Source organism: Dermacentor albipictus, chromosome 7 (genome assembly GCF_038994185.2).
Source record: "Dermacentor albipictus isolate Rhodes 1998 colony chromosome 7, USDA_Dalb.pri_finalv2, whole genome shotgun sequence".
NCBI classification, from domain to species: Eukaryota; Metazoa; Arthropoda; class Arachnida; order Ixodida; family Ixodidae; genus Dermacentor; species Dermacentor albipictus.
Window position 1 is genome coordinate 46,479,169 of NC_091827.1, and position 23,220 is coordinate 46,502,388.

At 47.0% G+C, this 23,220-nt stretch overlaps 1 non-coding gene across 1 annotated transcript; it reads left to right on the plus strand.

Moving 5' to 3' along the window:
- The first annotated feature begins 21,996 nt into the window (after positions 1 to 21,996).
- LOC139048177 (U6 spliceosomal RNA) lies at positions 21,997 to 22,099 on the plus strand. The gene has a single exon (XR_011507610.1). It is a non-coding gene; the product is annotated as a U6 spliceosomal RNA (small nuclear RNA).
- Positions 22,100 to 23,220: the final 1,121 nt, after the last annotated feature.

Consider the following 23,220-nt stretch of genomic DNA (forward strand, 5'->3'; position numbering starts at 1 on the left):
CGCTCACTAATCAGTGAGGAGCAGGCAGCCATTGATAGTGCTATAAAAGCACTTACAAGGGAAAATAACCACCGCGAAGGTTGTCATGGCTTGCAAATCCTGCGCTGCCCCAGCCCAATAAAGAGAAGTGACACGGATAACCCAGGTATGCGTAGTATTCATAATAATGTAAGTAAACTTAAATGTCATGGGATTTCCCTCACTTGCGGGTGAATCTAGTCGGAGATACAAAGTGCTGCATAAGTAGGAATACCTGGTCTACTGGCTTCCTAGAGGTAAATTCTCGCTCGCGCACGCTCAAATTCCTACAGAGCTTGAATTTTGTAATGGCTTATGTTTGTTAACACGGTAGTGGAAATCGCTTGGTGTTTCGTCCAGAATAGGTTCGATGCGCGCATTGTGTGCAGCTGCGCCTTGAAAAAAAATATTTCGGCCGAAGACCACGGCGGCACCAGCTGTCGTGGCTATGGCATACACGCCGTGTTCACTGTAGCCCGGAGTGATGGCGTGACCGTGTTGCGACGCCATCTCTCTCTCTCTCTCTCTCTCTCTCTCTATATATATATATATATATATATATATATATATATAATATATATCTGTAGGTAGGCCGGTTTTTGAGCGTCGATGCAACACGCAACAGACAAATGCGACGACATCGTTTCACAATTTTTTCTTATAGCTCCTGTTTCCCTCGGACAAATAACGACAATGATTATTCTACGCTACGCTTCCGATAAATGTTTTCCTTTTTTACCGAGAGGTTTGGACCGAGCGCCTGTCACAGCCACCGGGACAAACGCGTCGATTCCCGCTAATAAAAACAGAGTCGAGAGAGATAAGAGACGCGACGAATTGACGGTAATAAATCGAGCACGTCGAAAGCTTTTTTCCCAATCAATTTACAAGCAGAGTGGCAAATTGGATGGCACTGTGACCCGCGGCAGAGGTGACGTAGGCGTTAAGCACTCTCGGTAGTTGCGCCGATCCATAAGATATTGCAAAGCTGGTCCGATCAGTGGCGTAGGTGCAGCTAGCCATTAGCACCCGTTAATGGTGAACTGCACGCATAGTCACTGGTGATCCTTGTTCACAGACTGGTAGGGCACCGAGTGTTTCTCTACGCAAGGATTTCAAATTAAGCGTCGCGGGGAGTTGTGGTTGCAAAGTGATGTGCGGTAATTCTGTAGCACGCTTTAATTACGCCCGCTGTCAGCAAGTGACAGCCTTGGAGCGTTCTTAAAGACGTTCCACGCGAAACCCGAATTACATGCATTGTGTATTACCTGATTGATCGATTTCGCTATTATAGCTGGCTTACTATTCAAAATTTTCCTAGCTATAAGGTGCTGGTTAAAGGCAAGGTCAGAAGCGCAAGCGAATTAAAATATACCGAGCAGGGACACCCATACCACGTACACGGCAATTACTTAACTAGTGTGTTGCTATGGAATGATTTTGCATACTTCCCGATAACTGCTATAAGCAAGGTACGTTGTTTCGTTTAACTTTTCTAATGCGCTGCTTTCCCCATCGTTATTGAATGCTGATGCTCAGTGCTATGACGCAATGACTTTAACGGCTGTTTCGAGGGGTTCCTTATGGTATGTTTAATATTCTGATCTGTCAGGACAAGTCATGCAACAGGCTCATTTTTTCTTGCGCTATATGTTATCTACAGGACTTGAGTGTATAGAAATATGGCATGTATAAGATATCGTGCAAACTTATGCGTTTTTAATGAGGGAAGTTTTTACGAAGTTCGAATTTAACAGATTATGTGCTCGCCCCCGAAAACGTCGTGTTCATTTTTTGCTGCAATAATTGAATATTGTCTTTCCGAAAGCACCATCTGTGGAATTTGCACAATGAGGTCACGCTCAATAGGATATTGAACACACATTCATGTTGAACCAAACGAAAGGAACTTGAGGGATTTTGAAACACAATATTCGCGAACCTCATAGCTTCCCGAGAGCCTATAAGGATTTTCAGCAGAATTTATGGCATTTTACGTTCCATCCGGCTAGATGACGCCGCATGCATCTTTTTTTTTTGTGAGTTTCGGGCGCCTGTTGGCAGAAACATGAGATGACCTTGAAATTCCACAATATATGCTATACATAGCATCGCACCTACCGCACAACTCACTGCAAATGGAGCCAACAGCCCATCTTGGTCGCCAAAAGGCTACGTTACAAAGCCGGCAATTATACTCTGGCTTGTGCCAGGCTGTTTTGTTAAAGGCACTAAAAATGTTGTGCAAAGAACGTTGCGCAAGTAGTATTATAATGCAACCCGTCAATAGCTTAGGCCTTTTCACTTAAAAAACGGAGAGAAAAAATATTTCATCCTGACTCTTCCATACGAATGGTAGCAATCGGTTCTGCGTTGCCGTAAGCATTGCGGCGTTTGGCGCTCTCGGAGATTCGCCAACAGACGGCAGTAGCAGAAGCTGCACTTCTCAACTGCAGCTGCAATTTTCGAGGGTGAACGGCGTCGTACATAGCGGGATGTAGCCAGCTTTAAGCAGGTGAAGAAATCACCATCCTTTCGTGTCCGTGTAGATGGTCGAACAGGGAAGCTGCTTGTTACACCGTTTGCTACACCACGCCAGTCAAACATCGCAAGGAGTCTATATTGGAAGTTTTTGTTTGCCATTCTTTAACCTCATTTTCGCTTTTGCGTGCTTCGCGTGGTGAGCAAGCCTTCGGAGTGTTTACTTTTTGGGGAATCTTCCAGTGATTTTTTTAATGCGTGAAGTTTCTGTCTGCGTGTTGCCGTGTTTTCATTTTTCACGTGCAATTCGCACCGTATCTTTTTTTGCGCGCCAGTGATGAAACCATAGTTTGGCGTGAAGTCAAAACCATCTGATCTGAGCCAACTGTGGAAGAAGACGACGATGCTCGAGCTTTTGCTGATGATGATAGTCTCAGCGAACTCCGGCCTCAACGACACAGAGTTCACATAAACAGCATCGCTGTAAAGAAAAATATAAACAATCAAGTAAAAAATGGAACCACTGATTCACATGGGCGAAAGTTATGGCAAGGTTTTGCGTTGCTCTTCAGATCCTCTCGCTGTATTTTTGCACTAGGTGAGGGTGACATGGCTGCGTTGTGACCAGGCGTGTCATAACTGTTGTCAGCCCGTGATATTTACTATCCTTTCGATTCAGTTCACTGTATGCATTACGGTGCGTCATGCACACTTATCCTCAACGGAAACGCAAGTTCAGTTGCGTGCCACTCTGTAGACGAACGCTGCAGTGGCAACCCTCCATAGCCGACTGGACGGAGCGTGGGGGTGCGGTCCATGGTGGAAGGAACACACTAAGAGGGAGCGTCACGTGACAAGCTTGAAGACTACTGATAACAAAGGATACAGAGAAGAAGCAGGCCCTAGTGACGTGATTGGCAAGCCGTAGATTCTAAGCGGTAAAATAATTTGTGTCCTTAAAAGTTTTTTTTATGCTGGAATTTTTCGGATTTTTTCAGATACTGATTTGGTCGACATGAAATAATTAAAATATCACCTTGATAGTTTGTTCTGTATCTCAGCTCAGCACTTAGACAGCTTCTCCCAATTATCTCCTATCACCCCTGTTTTGTGTGAGCTCATTCCCTCTTACGCCTGCCAATTTCCTAATCTGATCGCACTACGTAAATCTTTGCCGTCATAAAACTGCGTTTATGACGGCAAAGATTTACGTAATGTGATCGGCAACTGTTCTAGCTGTAACTCTAATGGTCCACCGTTTAGGTGTCTGGCGTAATACATAGACTGTCCAGCTCCATCTGGTGCTCTTAATTTCGACAAGAACCTCGGCTACACTCGTTTGCTCTCTAGCCGACACCACTGTCTTCTTGTCTCTTAACGTTACGCCTGATATCCCTGGATCGCTGGGAGACGCATTCGTGCTACAGTGGATATGAATAAACGGACGGTACTTTATCTTCTCGGATTCCTCTGGTGATATACGCAACGGCAGTCAGTTACCACTCCACGAGCGCTATAATGTGTTACATTTTTCCTCATTCCTCTACCTTAAGTGGTTAGTGCTACCGTATACAACTAGAGAAGCGAGAAGTAGTACTTGGTAGCTCTAGTTTGCACTATAGGTGCCATTTTTCGCTAGCAAAATTTTGAGCTTTAGTGGTGTTATCACTTGATCATTGAAAGACATTTCTCAGTGTAAGATAACCTTAGATTGTAATTTACAGCCACTCTGAAATGGAACTTCCACGTTTCATCAAACTTAGCGTTAAAGAATAAAAAATCAATGGGGATAAAGAAGTGTCAACGCGTCGCCTTGGAAAAAACATTATTTTGCACCCAGCGCAAATGACCAACCCAGTTTGGATAATAACGTTCTGTGAATTACTTCAGACAAAAAAAGATGTGCGACATTCTTTCTACTACACAGCAAGGACGGTTTTAAGCGTCGATGCAAGACACAACAACACTTGTTTCAGCTTCCCATTGTCTCCCAGACATAACAACAACGAGTATTCAAGGTAACGCTTCCGATAAATCTTTATTTTTACCGACAAGTTTCGACTTAGCGCCCGTCCCAATCGCATTGAGAAACACATCTATTCGCGCTAATAAATCCACCATCGAGGAAGATAAGATAGCGACAGTAATAGATGGAGCAGGTTGGAAAGATGATTTCTAGTTTTTTGTTGCAATCAATTTATAAGCACTGTTGCAAATCGAAGCAGAAAAAAACTTAATCAGACATCTGCCTGTTGGATAAAGGGTATTGTTAAAATACGGGCAGAAGGAAGGTTTCCTTGTTCGTCTCTGACATAAGCAGGAGAGTGTGTTTTTTGGCTAGAGAAAGTGAAAGAAATATAGTGAGCGGAAGGACTAAACAGAGAGCGTACCGTAGATTCTTGAAACGTCTCAAATACGTTTTCCTTACTTGCGTTCAGCAAAGGAAAGAGAGGTAGGAAAAGAGCACGTCATTAATTGAAAAAAAAACTACAGGTATTCTGACAATTGTCTACCGATGCATAAGCATTCTTTGGCTCGGCTGCGACTTCGTTTTTGCTTAGTTTTGCTCTCTTGCCTTTCCTAGCTTTTGTCCGTCTACCCATGGTCTTCCCGGTGGCAAACATTTCTTATGCTTTAGTACGCAATTGTCAGATTTTCTCGCCCAACCGACCTTTCTTTCTTTCTTTCTTTATTCATTTATTCAAGACATTCCTTACAGAAATGCCTTGGGGGACGCGACAAAAGGCACTGAACGTGCCTGACTGGGCCTCGCCACCCTTGGCAGCAATCGCCACCCTCTCCACCCTCTTCAAAGCAATCGTACTAATAGAGCCAGAATGCCGGGAACGAGCTTGCCTCGACGGAGCAGAGGGGGCGAAATGGAGCATCTGCTGCAGTAGCGCGTGAACGCTTTGCGTGAGGGCAGAGTGCATTGCCGCATTGCCACGTGACCATCGCCGTCGCTCTCGCAAGCCTGTGTTGTGCGCGTCTTCTTTGTCCACGCAAGCTCTCGCCTGCGTTCTGACTGTGCCTTGGCAACGCCAAACAAAAACCCTCAAAGCGTCTCAACTCGTTTGCGTACTGGCGAGGTGTTCGCAACTCGAAGGACACTCAGCAGCGTTCAATTAGGCATTGGGCCACCCCCAAATTTCAAGTTCTCCTACACCCAATTTTGAACATGGCCTACACCAGTTTTCCAGTTGGCCCACCCTCATATTTAAGGTTGTACACCCTCGCAGTTCAAATTGGCCCATCTCCAAATTTCAGTATGACCCAACACCAAATGTTAAGTATACACATCCCCAAATTTTAGTTGGCGCAGCTCTACTATAAGCTTGGCCATGCATTTTCTAAGGATCGCTCTGTATCTCTATCGGAATTCCCTTTCGATTTAATTTTTCTGTTTGGATTGTTGTTTATTGCTTAAAGCCTACCAGTCATCCACGGTTAAAATATCATACCGAGGAAATGTGTGAACTTTGCAAATTATGCATTTTTGTGCAGATAGAAGGCATAACGCTTTTTCTCGTGACATGGCTGAGAAGTTCGTCAATCAATGCTTACACATCAAAAGCTTTAAATAAAATAACGATGGTTTCACCAGAGGACGTGGATTTGGGGGGGGGGCTTGGATTTAGAGCTTGGTGCGACGCCGCGTCGAATAGCTCGCTTGTCGTTAGACGGCATGTACGTCAGACAGACGAAGCGTACGCGTCAGCAAAAGAGTAAAAGTGAAACATTAAAAAAAAGAACTAAACAACAATGAGAAGCAAAAGGAACGCATTGTGTAAAACTCGGTGGCGGTGATTCAGGAAGTGTTATACGTAATTTGGCATGAAATCCTATCTTCTAAGGCGTTCAAATGAGGTACACTAAAGGAATTGAAAAAGTAAGAAATTTTCGTCTGAATTATCAGGTTATGTTTGTGGGACACCAAATGAAACAAACCAATTAGAATATTTTGGTGAGAAGGTGCTGGAGCAGCCAGAAAAAGTTCCAACACCAAAGGCTGGTGGCGACGCCGCCTTAGACACCTCTCACCACTTTAGCCCGCCGTGACCTCACTGATTTTTGCGGCGTGTGCTCGGGCGTTGCTTAATTTTATATCGGTGTATGCGGGCTACACTGCGGTTATTACAGAGCCAAACACTAAACTTACCCTTATTCTAGAAATATTACTGCACTACAACGACCCCAATACGACGAAATACTTTAAATCCGTGACGTCATTGTCACAGATCTACGCCTAGGCTTCGGAGCGACATTCATTTGTTTCTTTTCATTATCTGCCTATTAACGGTGATGTTAAGAGTATCACAATTTTTAAGGAATACGTTTTAAATAGCTTGAAAGCCCAAACACTTATCATATTCCAAATTTGCGTGAAACTCAAAAACGGAAAAATTTGGGCCCTCAAATGAGGATGAACAGAAACACACAGTAATATTAAAGTGATATCACTTTAAAGTTACTCTGTGTTTCTGTTTAGTCTCCATTTGAAGGCTCAAAGTCTTACGTTTTTGAGTTTCACGCACATTTAGAATATGATAAGTGTTTAGGCTTTCCAGCTATATATATCTACATTTGGACCAGGGTTTCTACTCCGGCGGCGGCTGCGTATGGCATACACATGTATAACAATACGCAATGTTGTAACTTTCGGGTGGAGGATGAGAGACGAACTCTTTCCGCAGACGAAGAAGGAACAAAAAACTTTCTACAATATTTACAGATAGTGGATGATAGCGTTCATGTAGCTGTAAGAGCGCATGATACCGACTGGGTGGGTCGAGGCGACTCTTTCTGCTCCCAATGTGCCGGTTGTCCCTTAAATCCCTTTGGCGACTCCTCGTCGCCAGGAACCAGTTTGGTGACTTCTCGTCGGCAGGAACCACGCGGGGCGGGTGATGTCGTCACCCAAGTCGAATTGTTCATTCGTCGAGGAGATAGCAGGATTCTTCCTGAAGTCTCCTCCCGTGTGGAATTTTTGATTCGTCGTGGTAAAATGGGCACTACTGTCCACTCGATGAAATGCACATAGTATGGCAGCTCCCGTGGCCCCGATGATAGGTGCGTGGTATGGCAGTAAAGCATCCCCGCCGCCGGATAGTACATACAGAAGTCGAGCGGTTCGACACGGCGCGACGTATGCGATGTGCTGATTGAGTGACGTCCTTGATGGGGTTAAGGAAATGGCTTTGCCGCCCTATCACCCGCTCGTCTTTCCTTTGCTTAGATCTGGGAAAGGTCATGGAGTGACCGAAAATCAGCGCCAACCACTTCGGCGGATGTGAGCACCCTTCCAATGCTCTCCGAAACGCCAGCCCAAACTCCATGAAAACAAGCGTTCTAACCTCCACTGTGCTTTCAACAGAACCATTATGGTTATTGTACTAAACAGTAAACTCGCACCCATTGAAGAGCCCGGGATACAGACCTCTAGAAATAGCGCTTTCAAAGAAGACATATTGAAAGAGATTAAACATCTAAAGACTTGATTGGAAAGTAATTCCTAACAGTCATTCGGCAGGCAAGACACAGCTGAGGCGACTGAAGAAAGTTAATATTTTGCCCTGTCTCGCTCACGGCAAAATTCTGTCACTTGTTGTTGGATTTACCAACTCGCTGACAAGCGTCGCATGGCCGAACAAGTGTTTCAACCTCTTTCCAGCATCTTGGCCAATAGAAACCTTGTGCTAACCTAGCCTTTGTCTTCTTGATACCCTGGTGACCCGCCCAAGCATTCCCATGCCCTAAATTTAATAGCTGTGGTCGGTACTTTTCTGCGACTAGTAGTTGGTTGTGTGTCCGGCCCTTGAAATCCTGATATTTCCGGTACTTGGGCCCTGGCCTAGTGTAGAACGACATGTTCTTTCGGGTCACTCCTTCATTCACTTTACCCTGCAGCACAGATAGTGAAGGGTCACGTTTAGGTGCCGCTATAAGCGCCTCTCGGTCAACCCTACTAAGCTTTTCCCAGCAAAAGGATGCGGGACTAAGCAGTGAACCTTCCACTTCAGGCATAGTCGCCCTGTTTTCCCGAGTCTCAAAACATCCGGTAGATGATCCATCAGAAATCTGAGTCCTCTGCTTTCCTTCAGCCGTATCTCCCGGCCTAGGCTACCTCTGTGAGGATGTTACATTGTCAGTTTCCTCCTTCGAAGATGAGCTTTCAAGTTTCTTTGAGAGGGCGCGTGACCCCGATCCCGATAATGCCATGCAAGCGAGACTCTTAGAGAACAACCGGCCCTCCTTTTCTAAAAGCTGCTCCTATTTGTTCGAGAAAAGATATGAAAAGTGTTCGGGTACACTTGGACTCACGGCCGCCTCCGTTTGCAGCCTTTCAAAAGCGCGCTCGAGGGTTACATTGGGAACTTGCAAGCACGCGCTCTGCCCTACTGCGGCTTGTCTGATCCAGGCGCATTCCCTTGTGTTGTCCCCGGGAGAAACACAGCACGGATGAGTACCATTCATGGTGGTGGCAAAATCACGAAGTGCCCTGCACATTTTCCCGTTTACCACGACATCCTGCTTATATAGCTCGAGCAGCCTCAGCTTTTCCTGTGACTGCCTAATACTGGCGAACGCCATTTGCTCCTTGCAATTTGAGGAAATATGTCCTTCCTTGTTGCAACAGAAGCAGATAATTGGTCTCCGGGCCTCGAACGCACGTTTCACGTCGGCCTTAGCTTTAGTGGCCCCAGCCGACTGCGCTGCCTCTGCTAGCCGTTCCCTCGCCACCTCGGCTTTAGTATACACTCTTAGATTGAACTCTTCGCTCGTAGATGATTTCTTATTCGGCAAAATTGGATTGCGAAGCGACAATCGCTTTAGAGAATTGTCCTTTTTTTTCTAGCCGATCTTCCTGAGTAGGTTTTTCTCAGAAGTTTCGGCGCGTGTAATATTACTCCGCAAGCTGGTCTGCCTCCTCTCAGTCTACCTCGGGGAGCCTGCCCTGCAGCACAAGTCTAACTTCTTCTGGAAAATCGTGGTAAAACTGTCCCAGTGCTATGCATTCAAGCACCTTGTCGAGGTTGCCATACACTTCTGCTCTTTTGAGCCACTCTTTTAAGTGGCTTTCACTCTTTTAAGTGGCTTTCACTTTCACTCGTACGCGAACTCAGTGTGCGACTTACTGCCCCTTTTTGCCTGTCTAAACCGTTGTCGAAATTCCTCGACAGAGGGGGGCATTTGCGAAAAAGCGCTGCTTTTGCCTTTCCATAGTTCTCGTAGTTTACAGACAAGCGTGCGAGAACTTCCGCGGTCTCGCCTGGGGCAAGTAAAAGAAGTTTTTGAGACCAAGGGCTTTCGTCCATCCCTATCTTTTCCCACGCACGTCGGAAATCCCATACGATAGCATTACATCTTGTATTTCCAGTTAAGGCATATTTTCCATGCCGGAAAGGGTACTTGAACGCACCGAGCTGATTCGATTTTGCTTTGTTTCCAATTCTATTACTTTAAGAGCATGATCTCGCTCTTCGCGCCTTTTTTTTTTCTTATCTGCCTCCTCGCCCTTTTCTACTCATCTGCCTCGTCATACATTTCTTTCTCGCTTCTCCTCTGAAGAATTTCTCCCCAAACCTCAATGACTCCCCCCCCCCCAGCTACCTCTTGTGCCCTCATAACGTCCAGAATGGCTTTCTTTCTCTATGCAGTGGCAACCGAAATACCCATCTCCTGACAAACATCAAGGTCCGGCACCCTGAGCTTCTCCATCGCGATCTGACGGCTCGCCTCTGCATTTATCTCTAAATTATCGTTGCTTCCGAAGCCGGAAATCTATGCAAGGCCCGAAGCGAACTAAGACAAAACCACCACAACCCTTTCAGAATACTTTCGTAATTTCCCTTAGCATTTAAGTGTGCGATAGAGGTGTGGCGATGCGAAAGGCAAACGTCAGGCACTCACCCCTTCAAATGTAGCTGACGCTGGTAGGCCTCGTGGCTGCCTTTGAGCGGTGAAGCGGGTGTTATCTGGCTTCGAATCTCACAGCTTGCCATCAACTGTTGTGACTTCGGGGTGGAGGACGAGAGACGGACACTTTCCGCAGACGAAGAAGAAACGAAAGCTTTATACAACACTTACAGATAGTGGATGATAGCGTACATGTAGTTGTAAGAGCGCATCAGACCAACTGGGCGGCTAGAGGCGACTCTCTCTGCTCACAATGGGTCGGTTCTCCCTTATATCCCTTTGGCAACCCCTCGTAGGCAGGAACCAGGTGGGGCGGGTGATAACTTCACCCACGTCGAATTCTTGATTCATCGCGCAGAAGTGGGAGCTCTCGTCGCCTCGATGACAGGCACGTGGTATGGCACTACAACATGCACAGGGAACATCGGAAATGAGCTCTGAATATATCAATGCACCAAGAATACGCAATATAAAAAAACATGTAAAATCTCGGTTTCAACAGAGAATGGTGTGGCTTCAGAACCGTGAGGTTTTTCGTTTCAACCCATGTAAATTACGAACTCACTCTCTGCGAACTTTGCTTTGATGTCATAAATTAGTTTGTGCAGAAAAGGCAGCCACTGCTCACTAGTCGGCTTCCTTTGGTCGCATCTGAGTCGGGCATTTCGGAACAGTCTGTGATGTCTCAACACGACCAAAGCCCCTAAATTAACGATTACCACGAGGCGAACCCACCTATTCATCGGTGCCGATATCAAAGACAACGGAACGTTGAAACCTTCTCTTGACGAGTCTACAAAAGGCCTCTCTACTTGTACCTGACAGCCCGAACTTATGAAGAAAAGGGCCAACGGCGAATTGCACCGAAGACCGCCGTGGACCTTGGATACACGGTTGCTATGCGGTCACCTGTTCCATACTATCGAAAGTAGAGGGCGGCGGAACGATATCATATCATGGGCGGGACACTGCGACGTATTAGACGATTCTGATTGGCCGCGAAAGAGTCATCAGGTTCCCTAGTCGAGTCGCCTAGGGAAGACGACGGTATTAAAAGCGGAGACCTTTCGTGCAGTGACGCTGATGTGTCGTGATGTGAACTCAGACGTTTATTATGCTCCTGCATAAAGTGGGCTTCCGCAACTGGAGCCAGTGTGACTAATGTAAAAATAAAACTTTTTTTTCATGCTTACTACCGGGCGTATTCGTCGATGGGCTTGGTGGATTTGTGGCCTAAACGCCACCTCGAAATGCAACCATGCGCCTGTGGCAGGCGTGACCAAAGCATGCTCAGGTTAATGAAGGTTCAAGCGCGTGACGCTGTCGAGTTGTTGGTATGTCAGTCAGATAAACCACTGTGCCAGCACATGTTACAATGGTGCGCGCGGTGGTTCAAAGCGTAAGACGGCAAATAGCACGCAAATACACACCGGAGTTTAATGTGCCCACCAGCTGATTTGACCAAGCACGTGACCAAGGTCAGACATTCTGGGTGGGCTTCTATGCGAGAGCACTGGCGATTCCACTGGACACTGGTGTGCTAAGCGCAATTGATCGACGCCTTTAAAAATTTTGCCGTCATGGGTTAGGCGCCCATTACTTCCCCCAGGCTCCAAGGCAACGCATTTGAAGCAAAGAACGACACGCGCGGTATCAGAAAACCACCATTTACTATCCGCGTGCTTCCATGGCTGTGACGACAGGCGCCACTCAAGGATACCACGTACCAAACGATCTCGAATGGTCCAGCAACCATGTGGACAGAATCCTACGCACGAGGCAACTGGTGCCTACGAGGACCCGGAGAGCGGGAGGGGTGGTGTCAGAGAAGGTTGGCTTGCCATGGCTAGCGGAATCACGTGACACTCACTCTTAGTATTTTTCCCCATCTTCCATGGTGCGTTTAACCGGCTCCGTCTTCTTTTGAGCCCGAATGAATTGTACGTCTCTCGCTTCCCTCGAAACCTTGTAAGCCTAGGCATCACGGCCCATGTATGCACCGTCGGTAGCATGATCGTATGGCGTCGGTGCTGATGGCGCCAACGAGTTTGCAGCCTCGATACGATTCCTATCGCAATAAAATATCATGGACATAAATCCGGTTGAAGTAGAAGCAAGTAGGTTTCATAAAAGCAGAAAGAAGGAAAGTGTGTGCTGGGGATGCAAGCACTTAGGTGCACGATTAAAGGAGTACGACGTCACCATCAAACGTTTTATAGCGCCACTTTTAGGCGTCCGTTCCTGCTGCGAGCGTCAGCATTGTCCCTCGTAACCGAGCTGACGAGCACAGAGAAAATGAAAGCGAACGGGGAGTGCAGCGGGGGGAGATGAAATCAGAGGGAACGAGGCTGAAAGCGGAGCAGGAGGCTACAGTGAAAGCGTGTGCTGGAAAGCGGTCAATGAGCGTTTATCGAAAGCACTAGGATGCAAGTGCTTCGCGCCAGGTAATTTCTTGCCGTCCAAAACTTGTGTTTTCTTCGTTTTGCCACCGTTCAGTAACTATAATGGTCCACTATTTATATGTCCTACGCATAACCTGGACTGCCGAGCGCCATCTCGTCCTCTTATTATCGACAAGCTCGTCTACACCCATGTGCTCTGCAATCCTCGCAGCTGTCTTCTTGACGCTTAACGTTACGCCTGATATCGCTTGGTCGCTGGGAGACGCCTTCGTGGTACTGTGGACAGGAACAGACTCATGATACTTCTCAGACTCCTTTGTTCATATATGCAATGTAATGTAAGTTACATTGTAATAATAATGTAAGTTAACATACCGCTAACATTAACTATATTACGTTGTAATGTAACAATGTAAGTTAACATTCCACAAGTGCTAAAAGGTGTCACATTTTTCTTTGTTCCACTACCTTATGTGATTAGTGCTGTTGGATGCAAATGGAAAAGCGAGACGTTCTAGGTTGCTGTGGTTTGTACGGCAGGTGTTATTTTTCACTAGAAAAATGCTGAGATTTAGTGGTGCAATCACTTTATCGTTGTAACTCATTTATTATCGCAAACCTGTCTTACATCGTTATGTATAGCCACTCTACGCAGGACCATCCACGTTTGATTCAGCTTCGTGTTATGAAAAACGATTCAGTGATGAATTAGGAGTGTTATGCGTCGCCTTAGAAAAAAAAAGTGCTTTAACACCAAGCACCAACGTATGGGTAACAATATTTTGTGAATTAGTTAAGGAAAAGGAATGAAGAGGTGTTCGACATTATTCCTTTAGGCATAGCTAGGACGGTTTTCGAGCGTCGACGAAACATGCAAGAAAAAATACGACATCAAGTTCTATCGCAATTTTTTTTCTTTTGAACCTCGCTTCCTCTCGTACCCGTAACGACAACGACCAGTCAAGGCTGTGCTTCCGATAAATCGTTCTTTTTTTTATTTACCGACAAGTTTGGATAAAGCGCCTCTCACTACCACCCTGGGAACCACGTTGATTTACGCTAGTAAATCCGCAGTCGAGAAAGATAAGCGAGACGACGAATTGACCGTGAGAAAATGAGCACGTGGGCAAGATAATTTTAGTTTTCTTTTGCAATGAATTGATAAGAACTCTGGCAAACAAACGAAAAACTGTACCAGACATTCACCTGTAGGAGAATGAGAAATGTTAAAAGACGGCCGAAGCAAGGATTCCTCTTTTGTCTCTGTCCTCAGCTGAAGAAAATGTGTTGGGTAGAAAGCGATAGAACCAGGAAGGGAAAACAACCGAAGGAAAGGGAAAGAAGATTTTCATGAATGCATGCCACTCTAGCGACGTGTAATGGAACATCGCAACCAAAAAGGTAAATAAAGACCGTCACGGCAGTGGTTTGCCTGAGTTGCATCTCGATAGTGCATGAGACGAGAGCGAGGAAAAAAGCGCCGAAGGAAAACACTAGACATAATTAGCTTGACCTATGCTATATTTTCCACTCAGACCAGTGCGCGTAAAACAGTGCGTCAAAAATACACCTGACCTCCACAGAAATGCAAATATACTTGCGTACGACACTCGTGACAGCAGCGGAAGACGAATGCTGTGGTGGGGAGATGGCAGAGCCGAGTGCTGTGCATTGCGGAAAAAATACGCCAGGAGCACGGAGGAAGGAAAAGAGGAGGATGGAGCGTGGCGTGACAATGTTGAAGCCTAGTCATAAAACGTTCAGATGAATCAGATGATGGGAAATGGGCCCTCACGTGGTAGGCAAGCGGTAGTTTAGTCGGCGCGCTTTGGTTGCGTCTGCTGCGGCGGTTTTGGAATATGCTCGCATAGTCGGCGTGGCAAAGCACACCGAGATTGCGCGAAGGAATTCAAGCGTGTGGAAAGGTCGAGTCTGTGTTATGTCAGTCAGGTAAGGCACCGAGCCACCACACATTACGTCGACGCGGCTCGTCTTCTAAGGAGCAGACAGGCGCCAATTCTGTATTGAACGAAGGCGTTGGGGAATTAACCGGCATTGTGTGTAACAACCTGCAACAACGACCTAAAGGACGACTGGTTGCATTTCGGGATGGTTTCAAGCATACTAGAAAATTTATCGCACTGCAAACGTGTGCAGGCAGCCGAGTCGATCTTCCGATGGCGATTTTTCGCGTTTGTGGGCATCTTCTGGGAAACAATATAATGTCATTTGCACCGCAAACATGTTCAGGCATTAAAGCGAGCGTCCAGGCTCCACAACGACCGCTTTTCTGTCTGAAAAAAAATTGTCCCATCTTGCGCCCAACGATGGAATGGCGAGACGAGGACCCTAACTATATTTGAGGTCCAATGTTATGGCAGACGGTCCCAGCCGACGTTCTCGTTCGCCTCATTGCCTTCTGTCTCTCAACAGACCGGCGAGACCTCAATTGGCACGTCTCAACTGCGCAAGGACATCACTCCAGGCAATCGTAGAAAATAGTGCATGTGCACGACAGCTGATTTCACCAAACACCATGCAACGCTCGGTCATTCTGTACGGCGTTCAAGATAAGAGCGCTAGCTACTCCACTAACGGAGGTGTTAAGCTCAAATCACCGACGCTTTTAAATATTCTCGTGGAATAGGTGAGGCCCCCAAGGCTTTCTCTGGATTTCCAGGCAACGCATCTGCACCAAAGGACCATGCGTGTGGTAGCTGAAATCCACCCCTTACTTAGCACGTGCCTCCAGGGTTACCACGTACCAGACAATTTCGAATAGTCCAGCAACCATGTGGGCAGAATCCTACACAAGAGGCAAGGGGCGCCCACAAGGGCCGCGTATATTGCTCGGAAGTTGGCTTCCGAGGCTAGCAGAATCACGTGATGCTCCATCTCAGTTTTCTTTTTTGTTTTCTTCTTCCATGGTGCGGGACACCGGCTCCATCGTATTTTGAGGCCGAGTGCAGTGTACTTCTCTCGCGTCCCTCGAGACCTTCTAACACTAAACATCACGACTTGCGCATGCGCGGTCGAAAGCGTCACCGCATGGCGGCGGCGGCGCCGATGTCGAAAACGGGTTTATAGCATTCATATAGTCGCTATTGCAATAAATTATGCACACGAAAGCAGCTGAAGAAGAAGCAAGGATCATACGTAACAGCGGACAGCTGGCAAAGGTTTGTGCCGCGCATTCGAGTAATAAATGCACAAACAAAACAATGTGACGTCACTATCAACCGATTTAGAGCGCAGTTATGAGGCGCCCGTTCCTACAGCGATCGTCGCAGCGTTGTCCCTCGTAACCGAGTGAACGAGCAAAGCCAAAGATGCAAGCGAACGCGGAGCGCAGCGGGAGGTGAAAGCAGAGAGCGCGAGGAGGAAAGCGGTGGAGGAGAGTATGGCGAAAGGGCGAGGAGGAAAGCAGAGTGCCGCACCAGACTGCGAAATGGCGCCCTATTATTGTTATCTGATCGTATGTGCGACTGGAATTGTGTAGTACTTTCTGGAAGCCACGCGGGCACCAACGATTACAGTGGAACCTTCGAAAGCCAAGAAAAAAAGCTCACGCGCTTGACCCGCAGGCCAGATTTTCGACGATCACCAAAGCTCTGCTCGCCGTTGTTGTTGTGCTTTAGTGTAAGCTGTTTCGCAACGCTTCACTTCATTTATAAAGTGCCGCACGAGGCAGATTGTCCGCACCTGCCAGTATAGCCCTAAATGAACGTACGTACAGTTCTTCCAGTTTATTGATATTGTGGTTTCTTCGAAATTAAATTCAGAAGATAGTACTTGGATATTTATCCCTGTTCGAAGAGGAAGAGCATTTTTTTACTCACTAGCAATTTTAATGCGTAATGTTTCTCAGACGACCTCTCCCAATGACCTCCAATCACCCCTGCTTTGGGCGAGCTGATTCCATCTGACGCCAGCAAATTTCGAAATCTCATCACGCCGTGGTTCATTACAACCTGGTTTCAGCAAGTGACCCCCTTGGATCGTGTTTAAGGACGTTCGACGCCTAAAAAGAATTACATGTCTTCTGTATTGCCTGATGCATCGATTACGCTATTACCGCTGGGTTACAAGCTAAAATTTTCCTAGCCCTCAAGTGGCGGTTAGAGGAAATGATCAAAAACAGGAGCGAATTAAAATATACCGAGCACGGAAACCGATCCCGCGTTCACGGAAATTTCTTCGCAAGTGGTTTGCTGTGAAATGATTATGCATACCTCCCGATAACTGCTGTATACAAAATAGGTTGTTTTGGTTACCTTTGCTAAAGCACTGCTTTCCACATAGTCATTGACTGCTGCGGTTCACTGCTGTGAAGAAAAGACTCTAATAGCTCTATTCAGCGTTTGCATGTAGTACGTTGTTTAATATTCTCATCTCTTTTACGAGTCAGGCAGCGCACACATTTTTTTAGGCAAAATGGTCTCTATAGCATTACCGAGTTATGAAGTTTGCCATGTATAGCATAGCACGCCGTTCCAACTTGGCAAGTTGTTTTCAAATTTTCTATTTAAAGATTAGGTGCGCACCTCCGTAAACGTCGTGCTCCTTTCTTTTTTTGCAATAATGGAATATTTTGCTTCAGCGAGCACCTTCTAAGGAGCTAACACAATGGAAACCGATGGAGCACAATGGAGCACCTTCTAAGGAGCTAACACAACGGAAACCGATCCCGCGTTCACGGAAATTTCTTCGCAAGTGGTTTGCTGTGAAATGATTATGCATACCTCCCGATAACTGCTGTATACAAAATAGGTTGTTTTGGTTATCTTTGCTAAAGCACTGCTTTCCACATAGTCATTGACTGCTGCGGTTCACTGCTGTGAAGAAAAGACTCTAATAGCTCTATTCAGCGTTTGCATGTAGTACGTTGTTTAATATTCTCATCTCTTTTACGAGTCAGGCAGCGCACACATTTTTTTAGGCAAAATGGTCTCTATAGCATTACCGAACTCACAGTCAAGAGGACATTAAACATGGAATGCGCGTTGGAAGAAATCACAATGGCTTTGCGGATGCTGAAAATGAAGTCATTATTCGGGAAACCTAAAGGCTTGCTGAGAGCTCAAAAGGCTTTTGAGCAGAATTTAGAAGCGTGTTTCCCACCATCCAAGTACAAGACGCTGGTTTTTTTTTTTAAGTTTCGACGGGCTCTGACGAAAAGCATACGTTTGAAGGAATGCCCACATCAGGGCTGGCGGGACTTTTATCAGAGAAAAATCTAAAGGTTACATACGGTGTGATGACCATCATTTAGTGGTGCATTATACGTAATTCACATACCATGTTCTAGCTACGCAGGAGCGTACAGTGCGCATGGAGCCAATGCTCGGAAATTGTTCACTTAAAGGCCAAGTCACACAGCCACAAAAGATGTCTTGCGTAACAGCAGGTTATCTTTCTAACGGGTGCTTTAAATTTTATAAGTAGTAAGCGGCGCAGGCAGAATTGCAATGCCTCGCGACAATAGAATAGGCCTTTTTACTAAGAAGAGGACAAAAGAAAATATTTTGACGTGACTCTTGGATGCGCATAACAGATACTTATTCTAGGTTGCCGTAAGCATTGTGGCGTTTTGTTGTCTCCGAGATTCGCCAACATGCGGCAGTACCAGGAGCTACACTTCTTCAGCTGCAGCTGAAGTCATTGAGGCTGAACGGTGCCAAACAAAGTGAAATATCCGCAGCATTACAAGCTGGAAAGTAGAATAAAGTAAAAGAAGACAACCGCTGTTTCGCTTCGGTGAACCATTCAAAGCGATAGAGAGGTTATGCGTTGCACCTTAGATCCTCGCGCTGTGTTCTAACATTAGGTGAGGACGATATGGCTTGACACAGCAGGTCGTGCAACTGCAGGTGCGCAGATTGATTGGAGTCGTGCAGCGTTGAGACCAGGCGTGTCACGAGGCTCGCGCGATGATGAACGCCAGCAGTGGTGTTGCACGCGTTGCGCCTCGGTGGTGCATGAGACGAGACCGATGGAAAACCGTTGGCACGTGTCAGCGCTAAAGGAAACAATTAAATGTAAGTATCTTGACATTTTGTTCTCCAGTGGCAACGCTGTGGATCCAACTGAACGGAGCGTGAGGGTGTGGTCCATGGCGGAAGGATTGCACAACACTCGCGGGTAACTCTCTGTGGCTATGCGGGAATAACTACAGAGGCAAACCGTACCCAACTGAGAACGCTTTTGAAGAGAGTCGCGCGTTTTCATCCACTTTAGTTTAGACTCGGGTAGAGAAAACCTTAACACTTTATTAGCAACAGTTAAATAATACAGTACACGCCGCTCATTCTAAAGGTTCATTTATTTTGCGGCTCCTCCCTGCTGCGTATATCGCGCAAACGCGATATCTCAGCGCATGGAAGCTGCGTCGATTGAGCGTCTGTTACAAGCCACCAAAAGTGCTTTCAAACGCTGCCGGACCGCTTGGCGCTGTCACACACGTGCAGCAATGACGCCGCTAGCTTTCCCTTGAGAGCCGAAGAAAGTTTTCAGGGAGCGTTGCGTGACAATCTTGATGCCTAGTGATAAAAAGAATATAGAGGAGCAGTAGGCCTCAGCCACGTGATAGGCAAAGAGTAGATACTGGGCGGCTTGCTTTGGTTGCATCTGTGTCAGGCATTTAGGAACAGACTATTACAATGTCAACATGACAAAGGGCCTTAATTAAACATAGCACGAGGCTGCCCCACCCATTCATCAGTGCGTATCTCGAAGTCAACGCTGGGTTGACAGCTTCTCTTGACGAGTCCCCAAAAGGCCCCTCTACCTGTCCCTGACAGCCTGAACCAATCATGAAAAGGGCCAACGTCGAATTGCACCAAAGACCGGCGTGGACCTGGGATACTCCCGTTGCTATACGGTCACCTATTCCATACCATCGATCGTGGAGGGCGACGGAATGATACGATATCATGGGCGGGATATTGCGACGTATTCGACGGCTTTTATTGGCAGCGATAGTCATCACATTCCCTAGTCGAGTGGCGTAGGAAAGACCACGCTATTAAAAGCGGAAAGCTATCATGCAGTGGAACTGTCGTGTCTTGATGTCAACTCATACGTTTAATATGCTCCTGCATGGAGTGGGCGTCCGTAAGTGCAGCCAGTGTCACTAATGTATAAAAAAACCTTTTTCATTCATGCCTACTACCGGGCATATTCGTCGATGGGCTTGGTGGTGTTAGATATGGGGCCATTTCCTGAGGCTACTGCGAGTTCCCCAGACCACATCGAATCGCACCACTGCTAAGTAAGGTATGCAGAAACACGGATGCCACATTCCTGAGGCACGACAAGTACAAACAACTTGGCGGCCCCTACATCGTGTGCCAACGGGGGAGCTATTCACTGCTTGACTCTTCCAGAAAGCGAGGGGATAGCCTGGCACTGTTGCAAGGAAAGTGGGTCCAGAAGCAGGACGGCTGTGATGTACCCGGAAGGCCTGGCAGCGTAGCCCCCATGCGCTCATTGTGCCAAGGCATTGCAAGCCAGCGAGGCAAGACCAATTCGGCCCGCCTTGGTCCGCCGTCGCCCCACCTGGCTCTTGTGACGGCGCGTAAGTCAGCAAGGCAAGATCGCAGGGGGACCAAGCGGCGACTCACTTCGCCGGGTATGACTCCATTGCACGGGCGCCTATCATTGGCCGAAAATGGCGTCATCAGAGCGGACTCTCCCATTTGCCGAACATAACGCGTCTTCCAGACATTGAAGGGCTTAAAAGAGAAACCGGGAGCAGCAAGAGGATTCCTGGAGCACTCCCTGATTCACCTCTCTCGAACTGCTTGCCGCGGGCCGCAGCGTCCGAGTTGCTGCCGTCCCGTAATGACTGTACGACTGTTCATTGACGTCTCACTGTAAATAATGTAAAATAAACTCGCAAGTGTTTTCATACCGAAGTGCGTCCTCAACTCCTACAACTGGTGACAGCGGTAGGATCTCCTCCAACTCCTACAGTGGATTCGTGGCAGCCCCAACAAGGTGCACTCAGGATATTGAAGATTCGAGTGTGTGACGCAGTCGAGTCTTTGTTATGTCAGTCAAGTAAAGTGCCGAACCACCAAAAATTCCATAGGTGTGCGTGGTGGTTCAAAGTGAAAGACAGCGGTACCAAAATAGCAAGCAAATACACACCGCAGTATAAGGTGCACAGCAGCTGATTCGATCAAGCACGAGGCCACGCTCGGGCATTTTGCATGGGTTTAGATGCGAGAGCGCCGGTCACTCGACCAAACGGTGGTTGGTTAAGTGCAAGTGAACGACGCTTTTAGCAATTCTGTCGTCATGGATCAGGTGCCCAAGAAATTCTCAACATTTCAAGGCAACGCAGTTGAAACGGGGAACGACGCGCGTGGTAGCATTAAACCAGTTGTTACTTTTGACGTGCTTCCATGGATGTGACTACAGGTGTCACTAAAGGGTACCACGTACCAAACAATCTCGAATGGTCCAGCAACAATGTGGGGAGAATACTACGAAGCTGCCACCGTACGTGCAGAAGGCCCCGGAGAGCGGGAAGGGTGGCATCGGAGAAGGTTGGCTTGCCGAGGCTAGCGGAATCACGTGACCTTCCCTCTTAGTTATTTTTCCCCTGCCTCCATGGTGTGGACAACCAGGTCCGTCGTCTGTTGTGGCCGAGCGCAATGCCCGTCTCTTGCCTCCCTCGAGACGTTGTAACCCTAAACATCGACTAGCCAAGCATAAAAGCCGACGCGCTTGATCCGCTGCGCAGACTTTCGATGATCACATACTCTGCTCACACCTATCGTTGTACTTGAGTGGTACTGCTTTTGGAACTCGTCGCTCCGTCTGCAGCGTGCCGCACGAGGCAGATTGTTCGCGCCATGAAATATATCACGAAATGAAAACACGCATAAAGTGGTGCGCTCAAATTTTGCATTAGGAAGTATCATAAACATAAGTGAATCTCGTTCATTTTCTTGTGCTAGAATTTCCCATTTTACTAAAATATGATTTCTTCGTGAAGAAATTAATAAAGTAGCACCTTGATATCTTGTTCTGTATTTCTTCTGAATACTAGTTTCATAATCGTTAGCGATTTTAATGCGTAGTTCTTTTCAGACGACCTCTCCCTCTGATCTCTTATCACCGCTGTCTTGCGCAAGCTGATTGCATATAACGCAAGTTCTTCACACCAGCTGTACTTCCAATGTACATATACTAAAATTGGAACGATGCAGAGAAGATTAGCATGGCCTCTGCGCAAGGATGACACGCAAAATCGTGAAGCGTTCGAGATTTTTGAAAGGCGCTTATGACATCGCTTCCCATCAAACCATTCTAGACGCACTTTTGACAATTGAACTAGGAGGGTGATTATATCGATGGATCAGAAACTACTTGACACAAAGGTCCATGTTCGTACGTACGATAGATGGTCCGACTACCAACCCCTACACATGCCGAGGAGTTCCCGAAGGTGGGGTTTTAAGCCCTATTCTTTTCAACCTCGCGCTTCTTGGGCTGGCCGAATCCCTACCAGAAACAGTGAGGGTCTCAATCTACGCCGACGACATCTGCATCTGGTCATCAGCGGTCATTCGTCTGCAGCTTTGCGCAAGGCTGCGGAAAGCAGCAACACAGGCATCTCACCATCTTTACACACAAGGCCTTACCATCTCAACAGAAAAATGTGCGTTAGTCGCTTTTACACGAAAACCAATGTCTCGTTATCCAGTATGCAATAATGGCCAGCCTATCTCCTACAAGAGAAATCATCGATTTTTGTGTGTCATTGTGGGCCGGGAGCTCTCTTGGAGCCCTCATGTTGCCCACTTGAAAAAGAAGCTCACATCTATTGTTCATGTCTTCAAGTTTATCGCTGGGAAAACATGGGGATCGGGAGTGGGCTCCATGCTACAGTTATATCGAGCACTTTTCATCGGATTGCTACGTTACACTTCTCCCGTGCTTGGTAAAACATGCAAGTCAAATCTTCGAGAACTACAGAGTTTGCAAGCACAGGCACTACGTGTTTGCCTAGGACTTCCGCGGAGCGCCTCAACAGCAGGAACCAATATAATGGCTCGAGACGATCCGATGACGACTTACATGGCGAACATGGGCCCTAAGCTTGTCGATGCTAATGTATCGCGCAAGTAATCAAGCTCTCTTGCCTGCCTGCCAGAACGACGGCCACAGGCGTCCTTTTCCAACGAGGTCAGTCAGCATCCATCGTGCCAGTCTACCATCGGGCTTCACACCCTCAGCACGTTCAACCTTAGCTTTGTGGTGTTTAGACAACCTCAAGTGCGTCTCATGGTTCCAGGGATAAGAAAGAAGACCGACCTGCCTACCTTGGCCCTGAAGCTAGCAGCTCTGGATTGTTTGAACAGTTTCTACTTTGACCGAGTCCACATATATA